The following is a 17604-nucleotide window of genomic DNA, read 5'->3' as shown; positions in this document are numbered from 1 at the left end:
TTTCGTCATTTTTTTTCTCTGTGTGCCTTTTATTTCCTTTGTCTTTTTACTTTCAAGAGCATGGTGAATAAGCATCATGGGCAGACATCCCATTCAGGCTTGGGATCTTAAGGGGAGAGCAGCTGGGTTTCCACACAGAGTACAGTGTTCGCTGTAGGGTGTTGGTAAGTGTTCTTACAGAGCTGGGGTAGTGACTCTCTCTTCCCATTTTCCTGAGAATCTTTATCATATATTATTTTCTTCCTTCAATCCTCCCACCCCTAAGGCGTTCCTACCCCATCTTTATTATTGTTACATACATATACAAACACACACACACACACACACACACACACACACACACACACACACTTGCTCACATGCATACATACACATACCACACACCTATAAGGCTTAATACATAATATAACTTATATATAAATACAGCCTGCTGAGTTGTTGCTTACAGGCACATGATCAGGGCTGACCACTTGCTACTGGATAACCAATTTAAGGACTCAGTCCTGGAGGAAGATTGCTTCTCATGCTCTCAGTATTCTCCAGTTACTGTAGTTCCTCATCTAGGAGTGGGGCCCAGTGAGATTTCCCCCTTCCATGATAGCATGTATTGTGGTATTGTCCTTGTCCAGGTCTTGCTTAGGCAGCCATATTGTTGAAGTATCATGGGTATAGCTTCCATGTTATTTCCAGGCAACCAATATCACAGCAGATCTCCTGGTGCTTTGGTTCTTACCATCTTTCCGCTGTGTCTTTCACGATCTTATCTGGTCCTTAGGTGCAGGAGTTGTGTTGTAGATCTATCCACTGGGGTCATGCACCCCACCGCCAGTTTTTCTATCCATTCTGACCAGTGTGGTTTTCTGTACTAGTCCCTGTTGTAAAGGGAAGCTTCTTTGGTGGGGGGTTGGGCACTATATTTATCTTTAGGTATGAAGATAAGTGTTTAGAAAGCACTTAGGAATTACGATAGCTAAATAAAATGGCAGTTGTACTGCTTTTTAAATGTGGAAGATGGCTTGCGTCGCTGGAATAAACTATACTTGGTTACCGCATATAATGGGTTGTTATCTATTCATGAGTTCTATTTTTTTTTCCAGGGCTCTGTGTTTGTATCCACGAGGGATGGTGGTTTTCAGTTTCTCTTTTCTCAGTTTTTGTGCTCTCTCTATCAGGTGTTGGAATCAGGCCGCAGTGACTTCAGGGAATGAACTGGGAAAGGCTTGCTTCTCTTCTATTTTCTGTGTAGAATTGGTATTGATCTGCTATCAAACAGCTGGTACAATTCTCCTGTGGAATGATATGGGCTTGGAAAGTTCTCTTTTGGAAATTTTAAAATTATAGATTCAACTTGTTATAATTCCGCAGATATGAAGTGACCTGTTTCATGTGGATGGCAGGTTGTGCTTTGAAGAGTTGATTTATTAAATTTAAGCATAAAGAATTATTTATGGGGTTTACTTATGATTTTTAATGTCTACTGTGTCTATAACAATATTCTACACCATCTGAACACTGGTAGTTGATGTCTCTTTCCATTTTTACTTTTGTTGTTGTTGTTGTTGGTTTTATTAGAGTTTTGCCAGTTCCAAAGAAATGTAATTGTCACTGACTCTTCTACCTTGTTTTCACTTATTTCTGCTGTTTTTCCTTTCTCCTCCTTACTTTACGCTATCTCACTAACTTTTAAAAGGAGGTTATAGATGTAGGGGTGAGAGTATTGATTTACAACCACTTCTCCTTACTATTGTTCTCTGTGGTAGAGTGCACTTCTCAACGTTCCTCTTTATGTTTTAATATATTACGCCTTTCATTCCTGTAAATGTATTAAAATTTTTCCTTTCAAATTGCATTGACCCAACAGTTATTGAAAAATATCTGGTTTAATTTTCAACTGTTCAGAAAAAAAAAATCACTTTTTCTGTCATTAAAGTCCACTTAGAGACCACTGTGCTAAAAAAAAAAATTCAGTGTGATTTGAATTCTTTGAAACTTGTTGGGGTTTGTTTTGATGGCTCAGGGCCTGATTTATGTTGCTGTGTGTTCTGTACACACTCAGAAAGAGTTCATACTCTGCTCTTGTTGGGAGAAGTGCTCAACCCTTCTCACTTAAGTTCTGTTGGCTGATGGTCTAGATAAGCTTATATATGCTTGATGGTCTCCTGTGAGGCCTTTAAACACTGCCGAGAAGGAAGTACAATTTCATAATTATAATTACAGGTTTGTCTGGTTTTCCATAGATCTATCAACTTTTATTTCACATATCTTGTGGCTCTCCTGTTTAGTGACTATATGTTTAGGGTTGTTCTGTCTTCTTAGAGAAAACATCCTTTTTTATAATTATGTAGAGCCCTCTTTGGGTCTCACATTCTTTTTACTCTTCACTCTAGCAGGTACTAACACGGCCACCCCAATTTTTATTTATTTAATATTTGCATCACAGTCCTTTCCACATCTTTTATGTTGTATCTGACTGTATTGTGAACTCTGGAGTGAGATTTTTGTACTCAGCATATACTTGAGTCACCTTTTTAGTTATCTTTCCCAATATTTGTCTTTTTGCTTACATATTTTGGCTGTTTATAGTTAATATAATTATTGATAGTACCAGAATATGATGTTACCTTTGTCTTTGTTCTACTTTAAATATTTTTCTGTTTTCTTTTCCCTGACTTCCTGTGAGTTAGTTGAACAATTTTAGAATTCCATTTTATTTACTTGTTCATTGTATATTTGAGTATATCACTTTGTGTAGCTTTAAATATAGTTGTGTTAGGGATAACTATATATACTATTTCTCTATTCTTTTTATCATATTTTAATATTTTGAGGTTTTGGTTTATTTCTGATCAATCACATTTGAAAATATTATATGGGAAAATTCCAGAAATAAATGCTTCATAAGTTTTAAATTCCATGTTGTTCTTGATATCATGGTGAGATCCCGTGTGTCTTTCTTTGTCATACTCAGAATACAGATTCAGTCATCTGGTGTCTTTCTGTTGTGTGTGCTTCCTGTTAGTCAACTAATGGCTATCGGATTGGCTGTTGCTGTTTCTTAATGCTTGTGCTCAGGTAACTTTTACCTTGCTCACCATTGGCCCCCAACACAAGACTAATGATGCTGACAGTTGTAATGTATCTCCTTTAAGTGAAAACTATTCACTTAATAAGGGTAGAAAAAGGGTGTTGAGGTTAAGAACAAATATTCTGTGCAATATTAAAGAGGGAAAAGAAACATGTGCTAGCTTTGTTGTTTTGCCTCAAACTGTGAAAATTATAGCTGAAGCACAACAGAGCTTAGATAAGGTGGGAAAGTCATTGAAGTATAACCCAATTGTTGGCAATATGTTTCACCCAAATATGTTTTACAAAACCTTCAGAAACAGATTTCCTGAAATAAGGGATACCAAACCAAACTACTTTATATATATATAATAGTCACACAAGCTTGGACTGAAAAAAGAAAATTAGTGGAAAGCTGTAACTGCCAATGAAGAAGCTGTTGCCACATTTCTAGCAATGTTGAAATTAATTAAGGGAAACAACATCATCCAAAGCTAGTCTTTAATTATGATTAAACTGAATTTCTTCAAAAGAAGATACCCCATAGGTCTACATTCATTACACTGTAAAAGAGGCACCAGCGAACTAAACTTGGAGGGACAGACTGACAATAGGATGTAGCAATACTCAGGACACAACAAAACCAGCTATAACATATGGAGGAGATAACACACACACACACTCCAAAACCAACTAAAATTAACTTTCTGTGTTCTGGCTTCATAATCAGAAAATATGAGTAATAGACATTTTGCTTATAGGATGATTCTAACAGTACTTCATTCCAGTGGAAAAAATTACTCAGAAGTCCTTGGAGAAATTGGAATATAAATTCATATTCATAATGGACAATGCTTTTGGCCATTCTGAATCTGTGCTATGAAGATGAGAATGTGAAGGATATATTTTGTATCTCTAAGCAGAACCTCATGGATTCATCTCCTTAACCAGAACATTTGGTATGTCAATGCTACATGTCTACCAGGTACTTAGGAGCATTTGATAAAGACTTCTTGTCTGAATATATTACAGTTCTAAATACCATTCTCTATTTCTCAGCCAATCTCATTGTATTAGCTAATACAATTCCTGGTTGTCAACTTGACTATATCTGGAATGGACTACAGTCCAGAATTGGAAGCCTCATCTGTGATCCTGATCTTGAGGCTGGGAGATACAAGTTTCTGACCTGGATCTTGGCATGGAGATCTTGAGGCATAGCGGCTATGAATCCCAGGAGACTAAGGCAAGGAGATCTCTGAGTTCAAGGTCATCTGGGACAAAGGAAGTCCCAGATCCAGGCTTGGTGGCGAACACCTTTAATCTGGGCCACACCTTCTGCTGGAGACCTACGTAAGGACATTGGAAGAAGGAAGATTCTCTTCGCCTGCTTACTTTGTGGGACTGAGTAACTGCTAGATCCTTGGACTTCTATTCCCAGCTGTTGCTGACTATTGCTGGGGAGTTGGACTACAGACTGTAAGTCATCAACAAATTCCATTACTATATAAAGACTACCCATAAGTTCTGTGACTCTGGAGAGCCCCGATTAATACACACATCCATCACATGGGTAAGTTAAAGCAGAAGAAGCAAATACCTTTTGGGAGGACCTATGAAGTGGAGTCAAGAATGCTTTCAAAGCTTCCTAGGGAGTGGATGGAAAAATGAGGAAAATCATTCATGCAGCAAGACAAATTGGTAGGGAAGGATTTGCCAACATGCTCGACGAAGTGGAAGTCAAAAAGTGTTAAGTGAGGAAATGGAGAACTTGTAGAGTCTTCTGCAGAGAAAGAGGAAGTGATGGTGATGAAGAAATTCAAGTAAAGCCAGTAATGTAAACATCATTAAAGAACAAAACAATGAAACAGGGTTCTTGGATAGAGGACAGCGAGCACTAAAGTCACCTGTATGGATTACACCCTCTACAGCTACACTCCCATGAGTTACTAAGAGACAGCTTTTCATTATCATGTCCTTCCAGTAGATTTTAGGAACAAGCAAGCCAGCAAGCAAAACAAATGAAACCCTTCAACTAACAATGATCCTAAACTATTATCGCCTTCCTTGAGTTTTAACCTACATCATCATCCTAGCTCAGTGATAAAGGATCATTAGGAGCAGACAAACCTCCCTTTGATTTTTTATCAGGTGCTCAACATAGCCTAACACTGTGCCACACACAGACATCCTTCTCCCGACTTTACCTCATCATGTAGGAGTTGTATCATCTCACATCACAAGCAGGATGAGACAGTGCAATAAAATATTTAGGGAGAGACCACAGTTACATAGTTTTCCAGAATATTTTGATAATGGCTCTATTTTATTATGACTGTTATTACTCTGCTATCCTATCTAACTCGCGAATGAAAGTTGTTATGTACATACAGAGAAAAACGTATTGTAAATAGGGTTTAATCCTATTGATGGTTTCAGGCATTTCTCGGAATGGTTCCCCTGCAGGTCAGAATAGGTCTAGTGTTTATACAGTTTACCAAAGTCAGTTAACTCACTGGAGTGAAGCATATATGTGTCACCTTCTCCTTATTTTCTTGCTGTTCCTCACTCGTAATGGTCATAAGCAACCCCTCCCTGCATACATTTAGAGTCATATCAGGGTAATAATGTTTACTGCTACCAACAGAAATAATTTAGAAATTTAGCAAATAGAAGAAAGCTCATTTTATTTATATGTTTACTGGAACCTTTCAACAGCCTGCCTCTCTTTAGTTATCAAAGCTCAATTATGATGACTTGAAACCCATCCTTTGTCTTCAGTTATTCCAATCCAGTCCTTTGGCATAGCCTGCTTGAAGCTATTCAGCTTTTTGCATCTGTAGGTTTATGTCTCTTTCCAAACTTAGGGTGCTGCCAGTCAGTATGTATAGATTTTGTTTGCGTACTTCCTTAGGTTCATCATTCTTCTCCTTCTTTATTCCACTGATCAAAATACTAGACCTTAGCTGGGTATAGTGGCATGCTTTTAAGTTGGAGGCTGGCAGATCTCTGTGAGTTTAAGGCCAGCCTGATTCACATAGTGAATTCCAGGCCATCCGAGGCTACAAAGTGAGATCTTTCTCAAAGAAACAAATAAGAAAAATTGACATCTTTTGTTTTGGTCTCACAGGTCTCTACACAATTACTTTCCCTCCCTAGTTAATTTTTTTTCCTGTGGCACAGTTTGGGTAATTTCTGTTGTTCCATCTCCTGCTATAATGTTTGTTCATTTATTGAACATTTAATTTGAGTTATTGTGGTTTTCCCAAACATTTATTTATTCATGTTGTTTGAGAGGGAGGGGCACACAAGCCACAGGAGTTAGTTGGTTCTCTCCTTTGAGCATGAGGATTCTGGAAATTGAACCTCGGTCATCAGGTTCAACGAAGACATCTCTCTGGTTCCTTTTTCTTTTGAGACCTATGATTTTTTGATTATTCTTTTTCAATCTTTTATTCCTTTACAGGTACTTTCAGTATTTTTGTTTGTTCCACGTGTGCTTGTAGTTGCCCCTGGGCACTATGATCATTGCCGCTTTAAAATCCTTGTCAGGCCATTGTGATATCTCTTTCATCTCAGCGTGAGCTTCTATTGATTGCCATTTTCTCGTTCAGTAGGAGATCTCCTTGGTTGTAGGATGACTGATTTTTCTATCAAAACCTGAACATTTTCATGGCTTGTTTGTTTTTGTTTCTGCCATTTGAACACTTTGTTTGCTTCTCTTGGTATGGTAGCAATGATGAAGAGACATTTCATTCCTGCCAGGAGGAGGTGAGACCCAGGTACTTCTCTAAGATATCTAAGAGAGCTGCTCCTCTTCACTGACAGGTTGACGTGGAGTTTAGCTTCCTCATATGGTTTCCATTGATTTTGCAGGAAGAGAGGCCTTGTTATAGCTCGGGGATGGTCAAGGTCCAGACCTCTGCTGGCCTCTATTGTTGCTATCTCAGAGCCTATGGAGGAGGCCTTTAGTTTTTGCTGCATGGAGGTAGAAGTCTAGGGTCTCAGACTAGTACCTATAAACATCATGACCAGAAGGCATAGGAAATTTATTACTGGCCAGCTAGGTTAAAAGTTCCAGGCTCCCTGTTTAACCTTCTCTGATACTCCTCCATGGATGTGCTGGGTACCTTGTTACATTTGCTCAAGTACGGGGAGCCTGGCTCACACTTGGCTTTTGCTGCCCATGAATGGAAGTGAGGTCAGCTTGGTTTGGTGGGAACAGAGTGATGATCATGTAAGGTTTCCGAATTGCTAAGAGGGTCCACTGTTGGGGTTTGGCTAGAGAGAGAGAAATGTTGGTTGAGGGTGCTTTGGTCTGAGACTGTTATACGCCTCGTTGCTGGTGTCTTCAGCTCCAAGTGTGAGACCCATGAATGAAGCAAAATGAAACCCCAGGGCAGCGGTTCTCACCCTTCCTGATGCTATGACCCTTTAATTCAGTTCTTCATGTCTCCTGTTGTGCTGAGCCCCGACCATAGAATTATTTTTGTTACTACTTCATAACTCCAACAACTCTGCTTTCTTCTCTTTACTCTTCAGTGTTTAATATTCATTTATGTATAATTCTCAAGGTCTTTAAGTTGCACTCATTGGGTAGATAAGTATATCTCCATCACCCTGGAAGGAGAAGAATCGAATGTAAAGCACGCTACCATTAAGCTAAAGCCTAGCCTTTACCTGCAAGCATTTAACATAAAATTCTCTAGTTAAATGTCAACTAAATTTTTTGGAAACTTAATTAACATATTTAAGCATTTTGATAAAAATAAAATGATCTTTAGTTGCAGCACTCAGTATTGAAAATGACTATCTCAGTTTACTCAGATACAAACGCAAGGGTAATAAGAACTGTTTAATGTTACAAAATATTTTTCAACTGTTACCTGGATCTTTTGCAAATGTTAGGATAACTGTGACTATTTCTGGAACCCTGTGTTAGAATAGAAAGAGAAGAATATAGACACCTGGCACTTCCTGGGAAACAGTAATCTAGCATGCAAAAACTATCGCATTTACACAGTAAGGAAGGGTTGGATGGATTGATTTGTCTCTGGACAGCCAAGCACTTCCACTGGGCATCTTTTCCCCATGGCTTAATGTCAGCGGGTCAGAACCTTCAAACCTTCATGACATTCGAATTTAGCTGCCTTCTGTTTCAAAGATATGGGCAAAAGATGTAAAGTGTTTCTCCAGAGAGTGTGGAGGGGAATTAGACACAGGAGTGGGTTGTCAGTCCAGAGCACAGTCCTGGGTGGCAGAGGTGTTCACACCATCTTCAAAAAAGAAACATATAAGACCTTCTAATGGATAGGTCCAGGGCAGGGTCCCTCTTGTATGGAACCTCACCGCTGGGTTGTTTTCTATGGTGTTAGTTATTCAGCATATTTTTAAAGATCTTTCTCATTTCTTTTCCTGTAATCTGCTATAAAACCATTAACAATGTAAGTGAGGCAAAACTAAATATTTCCACAATCAATTGAGAATTAATAGGAGGTAAACACAGCCCAGGAGATACTGAGAAGTCTTTCTGTACAATTTATGATATGCTTTGAGTGGCTTTGAACAGCTGTGCACATCTGGGTCTTTGTGTAGAGACAATATGTGGGCAGAAGGGTATTTTTCTTGGTGAAAGTAGACTTTTTTTTTCTCACGGTCAATTTCATTTTTCTAACTAGAGTCAAATGCTTGATATGATAATTAAAAATACATCAAGTCATCCAGAGCGGTGCAGTTTTGTGTTTGGTTAGATGGCAGGATAATTGCCGACCCTTATCTTCAATTTTCAGACTTAAATCTCTTTCCCATTTAGTTTTAATTGGCTCCAGGCTTCCATCCATACTTAACTCCGAGTTCATTTGTCGCAATTGTTTTATGTGAACTAAATCCTTTTCCAGTGGATTCAGTACATCTAGGTATCTGACTCATCTTTGTTGTGTGGCTAATATTTTAAAAGTATGAAGCCAGGCTCTTGAGAATGGGAGGCATAAAAGTCTGTTGTCTGTTACTGCAAATGATCTCCTAGGCATCAACTTATTGAATCACATTTGAAAACCTCCCCTCTCTCTGAAAAGAAAAGATTTTATAGTTTTATTTTCTGTGCTCTTAAAACTCCAGTTGACTTTTCACAACTCTCATAGCATGTATTTTTGAACATTTAGGTCTTTTCACAATGATTTCTTCAATTTCCCAAGCTGCTGATTACTTGATGCGGCTTAAGGCTAGCTTGCCACCTTGGGCAGTGATGTTGATCCAGAACTCAGCATGATCCTGATCATTAGCTACCAAACAGTGATTAAAACATTTTCAGAGGTGGGCATGGAGGGGTTGGGAGGAAGTTAGAGATGTCTATAAAAGTTATGTATGAGCTTTTTTAGAAAAACACACAAAGATGCAGATAGTTTGGAGAAATTGGCAGATAGCTTGCAGTGGTGTGTAGTTTCTTTATTCCTTCCACCCAGGCTAAAACTACCTGAGTTAGACAACTTGGTGGCAGAGGCCTTATAATGTGGTCACAGTCTGAATTACCTACAAAATGATAGTGATACCACCACTGCTTTACAGCAAAGGTCCAGATATGGCAGTTTGTGTGTTAACTAAGGATATAAATGAAGGTTTACAGCCCAAAGGACTGCAAGACAGACCATGAGACAAATGAGTAAGTGACCTTAGAAAGAGAAACCAAAGTTTCTTCCTCTGTGTTCTGATGAGTTAGAATTAACGCGTCTGCCTTTGAAAGCTCAAGCCAAAGGATCGTGGTCCCACTGAACACCCAGCTATGCAAAGCAGGAGAGAAGGGCAAATGCTGTGAGAGAAGAGTGCAGAGAATCCCTGAGGGAGAGTGGGAGAGAGAAGCCTTGCTGTTGTACATGAAGGCCTGGCCAGTGAGAAATCCCCAGAGAATGTTTAGAAATGGGACGGCTAGTATCAGATGTTAGGTTGTCTGCTGTTGGTGGGAGATTGTAACCCATCCTTCATGACCTAAAAACCATCAATAAAAATTCTGCTAACGTGCCATGCCTGTAGAAATGATTGCTTTTAGGGGAAGAAGATAGGGCTAGGCGAAGAAGGTGCGAAATTATGGAGAGCAGAGAATAAGAATTCGGCAAGGGCAGGAAATTGGAGCCAGAGGTGAGAAAAGAATACCGGTTCCCTAGCAATTTTCAGAAATCTCAGGGCAGGTATTTGAATTTTTTTTCCTGAGGTCATAAAAATGGAGGTTTGTGCTAAACAGAAATATATTTCAAGGAATATAATGATCTCTGCTGATCCCTGAGCAACTCCGTTCTGAAGCATTTGACTTTCTAGAGCGGGTTTTTTTTTTTTTTACTCTGTCCCCATTGTTTGTTCTCCTTTGACTCTGGGCACAAAGGCACTGTGACCTTCAGAGATGGATCGTGCTGACCTTCTCTTAGTCTTCTGAGACAGTGACTGCCCAAGGAGAGGGAGACCTGGGAGCTTGCTTGAAATAAAGGTGGGGAAGGAAGGAGTTAACGCAGCACTAAGAGTAACATGGAGTAAAATAAAAATTTTGGTCAGTTGAAAAGTGTTTATGAAACTTCACTGAGTCTCCTACTTGGTCACATGTAGTACCTAGGAATAACAATACTGCTTTTATCTGGCAGACAAGAGCCTATCACAGGATGTTCGGGTGGGGAGTGGGGTGTTCAGCGAGAGATGGGAGAAAGGACTAAAGAAGGGGTACTAAGTTATAGTCAGATGGGAATGGAGAGTCCTTGTGTGCTGTTGAGGACCAGGTGGGTATAGATGGCAGCAATGCACTCTACATTTCAAAAAGCTTGAGGAGAGTGTTGGAGATAGGTATCTATTCATAAGCTGCTTTGAACATCATGCAAACAGGAGGCATGCGTGCAACCAGATAACCCACGGAAACTCCCTGACACATATAATATTTGTTTGTATGTCTCATGTAAAGATAAATTTAAAAGTCATTTGAGATTCAGACAGGAACATCAGTGAGTTTGAAACCAGCGTGGGCTATGTTGTGAGACTCTTGTCTCGAAAGCTAATTAATTAAAACTGTGAGGCTCTGATTTTCAGAGAACGTGAAACATGTTCTTGCCCAGCAATGTGATTGGGCAGAGGAGGGACAGGAGTGAGGCAGGGGTGGGGCAGGGAAATGGCACTATGTTAGTTCCTTCCTTTCACCTGGTGGCTAGCTAGGTTTGGCCCTGGGATTTAGTGTGTAGAGTTACACTGTTTCAATTGAGAATAGACTGCACAGCGGAGCACCCCTGCCTGCTAAGTATACCTTATGTGTGTTTTGACACTGCGCAGATATTCCTTCCTGAGGAACTCTTTGGTGCTTGTTAAAGGGACTCTATGGGAGGCTAGACAGAGAAGACTAATGCAGAGCCACAACGGGAGGAGTCCTGGAGGTAGAGCCTATAGATAAATACACTCATTTCCAGCTTAATTTGACCATATAGACCAACATTCCCAAACTCTTTCTCTAAGAATTTGATATGCAGTGGACTCTGGAGGTATGTGGTGTCTCCCTGCAGGGTGGGAGAAGATGGAGCTTTACCTGATGACCATGCCAAGTCTTATATTTCATTGGTGGTGTCTCTAGGGCTGCGTGGTTCTGTGGGAGTTTAGGAGAGGGGAAACAGAATCTGAAGGTGATGACTGTGTGTTGGGGCATCCTAATGAGAGCCTTTCACCCCTAGTGATTCATCTACCAAGCATTTATAGGGTGTAGGTAATATGCTAAGTACTGTGAACACAGAGATGAAAGTATGCAGACCCTGAAGGGATGGTGCTCACCACAGTTCTGTTCTGAATGTTGGTGGATTACACACACTGCGGTGGCTTTTGATGTTCACATGACTTGGTTCCATGACCTCTTCAGTTCATCAGCTACTTTGTCCTGTGCTCCTCTGTGCCGCAGACACGCTGGCCTCTTTGCTGTCATCAGAACACACCATCATGTGCTCCCTTCAGGGATTTTGGCAAAAAATGGTCTTCCTCATGACTTTCATTTACTCAAACATTACTTCATTCTGTTCTCTCTATTGACGGTGCAACTGGCTCTCTTCCAGTATGCCCACTCTTCCATCTTTCACTCTATTTTTGATACTATCTTTGTTATTACCTGATAGAATCTAAGGTCCAAGAGCACGAGAAACATTTCAAGCACACACCGGAGCATAACTGACAATAGCACTGAATAAGGGACTTGACCAAAGTCATCGCACACAGCTCTACATTTCTACAACAGGCCTTTGTCAGGCTTTGCTTGAGCTGAAATATTCCACCCTGCCTTGAGCATCATCCTTAGCCTTGTATCAGGAAGCCCTGTCAGGTGCTCCAAGTGACCCTACTGCATGAAGACCTTCCTTCCTGTGCTGCTGCTGGAAGACCAAAGCAGCCAAGAAGGAGAGGGGACATGTGACTTTGGTGGCAGATGTTTCAGGAGCACGATTTTCCTAGCTTTGTCAGAACTGAGCAAGGGGAAGTTCTTCAGAGGAGCCTGTCTTTTGTTTGGGATCCTGTTTGTAGTTTTCTAAATATGGCCTGAGTTCCACCCATGCATTTAGTTCTCCTGCTCCTTCTTGGCTTCTAGACACATGTGGCCACCATCTGGTCTCCCTGTCTTAATGGCTCAGGAATTCCGCCTCTTCCCAGGGTATCTCTGAAAGTCCCGATGAGTAAATATCTTTGCGTTCCACATCTTCAGGCCTTCCCCTGTCAGGTTTGATTGTTTTGCTGGTCAGCCATCTCTGGCCTTGTTCTAATAATTTCTCTAGAATTTCCATGGAGAAACCATGGTCTGGATTCCCCCAAACAGCTATTTCAGGGCCATATACATGTGATATATTTCACTGAGAACCTGGTCTGACCACAGGAAAATTAAAAAAGAAAAAGAGAGGAGTTTAGTACTTTATTCCATCATCAGGGTCTGTTGGTCATGCTTCTTCATGGGTGGGCACTATCTTTAGTTGGTCATCTCTCTTCTGAGGCCCAGCCTGATCCATCACTCCAGGACTGGATTATCTGACCTATGTTCTTCTCATATCTCATCATTATCAGAATGGATCTTGTTTTATTATTTTATCATCAATTTTGATGTAGTTACAGGAGTCCATGCCTCCAACACGACTGTGCTTCAATTGCTCTGATATAACAAAAGTTGGAACCATGTCTGTCTGGTGAACATCATATAGCTCTAGAGCCTTCAATACTATTGTTGGCACATAACTGTTTACTAGTAGACACTGCAGAATGAGTGGATAGCTCAGACTCCATCTAAAGGACCTGGTTTTCTATATTTTATGGGTTTTAAGAATCTAAGTCATGTATGATGGTGCATCTCTTTAATTCTAGCACCCAGAAGATAGAAGCAGGTGGATCTCTGTAAGTTTGGGGTCAGCCTGGTCTACATAGTAAATTCTAGGATATCCAGGGCTAGATAGAGAGACTCTGTCTACAGAAAAAAGCAAAACAATAATGACAGCAACAATAACAACAACAATAACCACACAGAAAAAACAACAATGACAATAACAACAAAATAGGAATCAATTCAAAATAAAACCACAAAAATATGTATTTTAAAGAACATTTCTCAATGTGGCAACTAATTTAAAATTTTTAAGATGTTGTATTGTTATATATAGCATATCGTTAGGATTATGGGTGCTCACCTTCCAGCCTGGGCTCATCACTGGAGGCCCATCTCAGATACTATGCTAAGCATCCTGGGGGTGGAAAGAAAGATGGTAAGACCTTTGAGGGGAAACTGATGCAACAGGAGGGAGGAGAGCTACCTTTTACTCACTCCCCCAAAGAGCTTCTCTCCTTGATAATGTCTTGGGAGACTCACCAAGATTTTAGGAGAGGATAGGGCACTGAGGAAGACAGAGCCCTAAGATCCAGAGAACTGGGGCTCTCATCCCCCTGTAATGTAGCAAGTTGTTTCAGAAAGGTTAGAATCAAGTGGACCTGTGGAGGGAAAGCAGTGCAGAAAGCAGGTACAAGCAGGAGGAAGCCCTGGCAGAAGCAACTCCAGAGCCCTACGGAAAGGTGTGCAGTGGTGACTGGAGAGAGGGAACCCATGGTCAGATTATAAAAAAATGTGTATAAAGGTGTATTGAATTGTACTGCTTTTTAAGAGTTTGCAACCATGGCACTTGGCACTTACAGCCTACTATCCGGATAAAGCTAAGGTGTCAGAGGACTCCGTGGGTCTGATGAGGGATTATCAGTGCCAACCTGATAGCCCCTCCACTGTGACCTCAATACTAACAATGCTTGAAGGGGGGTTCCTGATATCTGGGCCACAGCACTTGACCCTTTTTTGTACTCTGTGAGCCCATTTCTCAGTCTTCCTCTTTTCTTGTACTCCCTAGGGAGAAGGAAACCAGTTGGTTCAAGCTAGTAGACAGTTGGGCCTTTCATGAAGAGGATGTCTCACAGATGGCAGCCATGAGTTATATGCAGATTGATGCTGCTATCTAGGAGCAGTTTCTGGAGAACCAGTTGCAAATGTACCAGCCTTCTCCCTCGCTCTCCAGTCTTCTGGTCATAACCATAGAAATTCTAACTACTTGTGCATGGGATTGCTCTGTGATGGAATAGTGTCCATTTTCCCAAAGGAGGTGAGTGCATGCATGTGTACGCATGCACACACACACACACACACACACACACACACACACACAGAGGCAGTCTTTTTCTGTTTGTGTGTCTCTGTCTGTCTGTCTGTCTGTCTGTCTGTCTCTCTCTCTCTCTCTCTCTCTCTCACACACACACACACACACACACACACACACACACACTAAAAACATAAAGTTCCCACCATTGTCTTGGAACTAGCAAAACATAAGGCACATTGTTTGCTTGAGCCACGGAGGAAAAATAATGCTACCTCTTGATCGTCCCTTCTTCCACATTTCAAAAACCCTCCTCACTGCACATCCACTTCTTGGAATCACAGAGTGAGATGGGGTAGGAAGGAAGGTGCTCCAAGGTCTATTTGGAAATGGGTTGATAAGGAAACAGGCCTGAGACTGTGAGGCCCTCTTTGTTCCAAAATTCTGTATAGCTTTCTCATGAAGACTTGAGACCTGATCATGCCAATCATTGTTTGCAAGCTAAGGTGTGCTACAATTTGGACACTTCTGGGCACCTTCTGCAAGTTGGTCCCATGAGCTAAACAGGGACTAGGAGCCCTAGAAGACACCTCCTAAGGGAGCGGGAAGCAAATACTATCATCTTGGTCTAGGAACCAGGCCAAGACTTTGGAGTGAAAGAGTACTAGCCCAGTGTCTGTAATATAGGTTTGCCCTTATCCTGGCCTGGTGCCCCAGGAGAGGAGAAACATCAGAAAATGCATGTAAACACTACAGGACATAAGGTATGTGACAGTCTAGGAACACCTCATAATACCATGTAGGGAAGGAGCCATTCTCCATATTTTGTCACAGATACCTAAGTGCCTCATTGGGGTGGTGGTGAATGGCACTGGGAAGAGCAAGTGGTGCTGATTCTGGTGTTGGGGAGCACATATCAGACAACCCCTGTGGACTCGAATTGCTCTACTTGGTGGATTTTGGTCAGCTGGGCTTCTGGGCCCCTCCCACCACATGCTTTATATCAGCTACAGTGGTCTCACTTCTCCTTTGTATGCTGGGATCGACTTTATAGGATTGTCTAAACATGTTGTTATTTGCTCCTCATAACCTCTCACAAACTAGAAACAAGCACAGCGATGCTTTTCAGCACCAAGAGGGATTAGACTTGCCGACTTCAAGGCCACTTCAGCTCTGTCATCCAGGTTTTGGGACTTAAAGGTCCACTGTGGGCCATTAGTTGGATATGCTTCTGAAACTGGGAAGTCAAGATGCATATGTGGCCAGGGGCTTTTCCCTACCAATGGTCCTGAATAGGAAACAGGGCAGTAAATATGGAGAAGAAAATCACCTTTGTTATTTTGTGGTACAAAGTCAGAGACACAGCTTATAGTGTGAGATAAATGGCCCTATTTTATGAGCACAGAATTGGGTAAGCCTGCCAGCCTACTTCGAGATGGCATGGCTGAAAATTTCTCCAAATAAAACTTAGAATATAAAAATGCAAGAGAAAAAAAGCAAAGAGAAGAAGCAAAACCTGGGTGACTGTCAGCAGCCAGGACTGGGAGACTGTTAGCAGCCAGGAGAGGTTTCAGGGGGCAGTCTTTTGTTTCTGAAACAAAAAGCTTGAGACAGGCTAATTTTTACTTTATTTTACTTTTTAAAAAAGGAGACTTAGTTGGCTCAGAATTTGTGGGTTGAAATTCCAAAAGGCAAGGGCTCCCTTTTAGCCAAATCTCCCCATGGTGGACTGGAGTAGGGCTGGGGGGGGGGGGTGGGGGTGGGGAGGGATGGATGTCTGCAAGTGAGAACTTACATCATGCTGTGAACAGGAAGTCAGAGAAAGACTCACATCTCTCTCAGTTAATTTTTCATGGCTGGGATGAACCACAACAACCAAGGTAAATTATGAGAGATATAATTTAATTTGAGGGCTCACAGTTCCAGGGGTCACAGTCCGTGACCATCATGGCAAGGAGCATGGCAGCAGGCAGGCAGGCATGTTGGTGGTGTGGTAGCTGAGATCTATGTCTCATCCTCAAGGCCAAAGCAGAGAGCGGGGAGGAGAGTAGGGAGAGGGAGAGCAAGCAACAACTTGGAATGCCTTGGGCTGTTGAAACTTCAAAGCCCACTCCAAGTGTCCCCTCCAATAAGATCATATCACCTAATTCTTCCCAAACCATTCTACCAACTGCAGAACAAGCATTCAAACATTCGAGACTTTGGAGCCCTTCTCCTTCAAACCTCTAAGGTCTCATAATTCCTTTTGAGGGCATGCGCTTAGTGACCCTAAGACCTAACTCATCAGACATATTTCTTAGAGACTCTTCACCTCAGCAATGCTACACTGAGGACTAGATCTGTAACAGTCACTCATACTCGTGGGCATCCAAGAGCTACATAAGGTGTGTGGAAGCTCCCCCAGGCCACAGATTTACCTTCCAGAGCTCCAGTTGTCAACAGCCAACTGATACATGAAAATGTTCAATGAAAAATTCCTGAGATAAGCAACTCATCAGTTATAAATAACTTATATTTCCACATAGTTCTCTGCTTCATTAAGTTATTGTTGTTACCCTCTTACTGTGACTGATTTGTTAATGTAACTTTATTGTGGATATTTATGAATATGAGAAACAGTATATGTAGGCTTCAGTACTGTAGCAGTTTCAGGCATCACTGGGGGTGGGGCTAGGAACCTATTCCCTGTAGATGTGGGGGAATGTTGTATAAGAATATGTATGTATGTGTGGAGGGAGGAAGGGAGGGAGGGAGGGAGGGAGGGAGAGACAGAGAGAGACAGAGAGAGACACAGAGAGAGTCTCTGTGTGTGTGTTGAATGCATGTGTGTAGTGAGTGTGTGTGTGTGGTGAGTGTGTGTGAGTGTGTGTGAGTTTTTATGTGTGTGAGTGTGGTGTGTGTGTGCTGAAACCAAGACAAATCCGGT

General features: G+C 41.3%; 1 protein-coding gene across 11 annotated transcripts in view; it reads left to right on the top strand.

Moving 5' to 3' along the window:
• Positions 1 to 17604, top strand: part of Gm31493 (predicted gene, 31493) — a 49799-nt gene that overhangs the window by 7672 nt on the left and 24523 nt on the right. The window contains exon 1 of one of the 11 annotated variants that reach the window (XR_865673.2): positions 14421 to 14684. The exons of the other annotated variants lie outside the window; for them this stretch is intronic. The gene's annotated coding sequence lies outside the window, so the exon portion shown is untranslated. Of the gene's footprint in view, positions 1 to 14420; positions 14685 to 17604 lie in introns of those variants that run through there. 11 annotated transcript variants of the gene reach the window in all.

The sequence above is a fragment of the Mus musculus genome, chromosome 1 (genome assembly GCF_000001635.26).
Source record: "Mus musculus strain C57BL/6J chromosome 1, GRCm38.p6 C57BL/6J".
NCBI classification, from domain to species: Eukaryota; Metazoa; Chordata; class Mammalia; order Rodentia; family Muridae; genus Mus; species Mus musculus.
The sequence above is the reverse complement of the archived record's forward strand: the minus strand, read 5'-3'. Positions and strand labels throughout refer to the sequence as shown.